This window comes from Octopus bimaculoides, chromosome 4 (assembly GCF_001194135.2).
Source record: "Octopus bimaculoides isolate UCB-OBI-ISO-001 chromosome 4, ASM119413v2, whole genome shotgun sequence".
Classification (NCBI taxonomy): domain Eukaryota; kingdom Metazoa; phylum Mollusca; class Cephalopoda; order Octopoda; family Octopodidae; genus Octopus; species Octopus bimaculoides.
The window spans coordinates 81154780-81157663 of NC_068984.1; positions in this window are offsets into that span (position 1 = coordinate 81154780).

Sequence of the window (2884 nt, forward strand, 5' to 3'; positions counted from 1 at the left end):
TATATATATATACATATATACGACGGGCTTCTTTCAGTTTCCGTCTACCAAATCCACTCACAAGGTTTTGGTCGGCCCGAGGCTATAGTAGAAGACACTTGCCCAAGGTCCCACGCAGTGGGACTGAACCCGGAACCATGTGGTTGGTAAGCAAGCTACTTACCACACAGCCAGTCTTCATTTTTGTTAGCCAGGAGGAAAGGTAGTGCCTATGATTCGTTATAGGGCCTTTGAAACTGCTTGGCAGGTGGAAGGAAAGGACCTTCAAACAGGGAACCCGAGTTTCCTATTTGAAGGTACCTTACTTGCAACAGAGTATATTCCGTTAAAGACAATCAAAGTGTCGTGTGGTTGTGTTAAACCAGTTTAGTCTACCATCCAAGTACGACATGTTCAGATGCGAACACAGAATGTAAAGAGCCGGAACAGTTAATGGAAGATATCCGGTTTGACGTCCCTAAAACCGCTAATCAAACACCCTAGATTAATACTTACTTATTTTTATCAGTCCCGAAATAACGAAGAGCAAGGCTGAGTTGGGCTGGATTTGAACACAGATTGTCGTGTATCTGAACAAATATAACATTTCATTCTATCCGACTGACTAACGATTCTGTTCTCCTCTGAGTAAATAGTTCTTTCAAATTTAGCACGAGTTCACCAATATAAGAGTGAAGGGTTTAATCGTTTACATCAACCTCTGGTACTTACTGATATTTTATCGACCCGAAAGGATAAAAGGCAAAGTCAACCTCAGCGGAATTTGAACTCAGAACGTAAAGCTCTGGAAAAAATGCTACTAAGCGTTTTGTCCGACGCGCTAACGATTCTGCCAGGTCAACACTTTTCTCTAAGTAATTAGCAGTTTCTAATTTAGACACAAGGCTAGCAATTTTGAGGGAAGACTATTAGTCTCTGTTGCAAGTAAGGTACCTTCAAATAGGAAACTCGGGTTCCCTGTTTGAAGGTCCTTTCCTTCCACCTGCCAAGCAGTTTCAAAGGCCCTATAACGAGTCATAGGCACTACCTTTCCTTCTGGCTAACAAAAATGAAGACTGGCTGTGTGGTAAGTAGCTTGCTTACCAACCACATGGTTCCGGGTTCAGTCCCACTGCGTGGGACCTTGGGCAAGTGTCTTCTACTATAGCCTCGGGCCGACCAAAACCTTTTGAGTGGATTTGGTAGACGGAAACTGAAAGAAGCCCGTCGTATATATGTTCCCAGTACTTTAACTGCTACATTATTTTATCAACCCTGAAAGAGCTGAAAGGCAAAATTGACCTCAGTAGGGTTTGAACTCAGATCGCCATATGTCAGTATAAATACATATAAAGCATTCCGACGGTCTAATGGCTCTACCAATTCGTCGCCTTCTCTGAGTAATTAATAAAATGAATATGTTTGTCAGTCATTTTCAATCTTATAATTGAAAGTACCCGACAAAAGGATCCGGAATTCTCCTGGGAACAGCTTTGAAAATAACTATGAGTCAGACATGCTAAACTATCTTAAAATCTAATGTATTATCTAGGGTAGCTGTCGTAGACGCAATTACGCATGTAAAATAGTGATTGCTTGAGCGATTCTGCAGAAGTCTGATCAACGGTTCGCTGTTACCATGTGGTAACTAATTCAAAGTTGACACTATATTAGTTTTGATTGCAAAACCAATTCGTGTCTATTTTCGTATTCCGTAACTTAATCTCTTTTACTTGTCCAGTATCAATAAGACGAGTTTTAGAGAAGGCAGCAATATCAAACGAGTAGCTTCTAAGTTCTTTACCTACAAAAGCAGTTTTTTCGCTCAGGCAAACTCATCCTTTAAGACTGTCGATATAGCGTACGCTTTTGGCACCTTTGAATATATGTGTGTATGGGGAGGCGAGTATATTCAAATGTGCGCATGCGTGTATGTGTATGTAATACATATACAAATGTGTGTGTGTTACCCACGCAGACGCACGCACACTTACACACAAACACCCTGTTCCAAATCACTTAAGTTTAGTGGACGTAGAACATGACTTCATTATCATATGCATATGTGTGCGTGGTTGTGCCTATATATATGTATGCATGGTTGTGCCTATATATATATATATATATATATATATGTATATATGCACATACACACTAGTAGTTGTAGTAGTAGTAGTAGTAGTAGTAGCAGCAGCAGCAGCCAGAGAGCTAAAAGTCTCTTGAAGTCAGTGTTACATTCAAATCTGATGATTCTAGAAACAGCTTCGCTATTTTCTAGATGAACCAGCTTGCAAGTTGTAAGTAAAATATAGTATATATGTATATATATAAACAAAGATACATGCTTATATATACGTATATATTTATATACATAAATGAATATATGTATATATATTCTTTTTTTCTTTTTTTATATTCTTTTACTTGTTTCATTTGACTGCGGCCATGTTGGAGGACCGCCTTTAGTCGAACAAATCGACTCCAGGACATATTCTTTGTAAGCCTAGTACATATTCTATCAGTATCTTTTGCCGAACCGCTAGATTACGGGGACGTAAACAAGCGCTGGTGGCCACACACACACACACATACACACACACACACAACACACACATATAAATATACACATATATGTATACTACGGGCTTCTTTCAGTTTCTGTCTGTCAAATCCGGAGGCTATAGTAGAAGACACTTGCCCAAGGTGCCATGCAGTGGGACTGAACCCGGAACCATGAGGCTGGAAAACAAGCTTCTTTATTTCATATAAATTCGCCATTGGAGGCGTTACAAAGAGGGGACAAACAAGGACAGACAAACATAAGGGGGAAGAAGCTTAAACGTTTTTTTTTTTAATTTTACAAGTTACGAATAAATTAAAATTAAAATATGATTAAAAATTGATT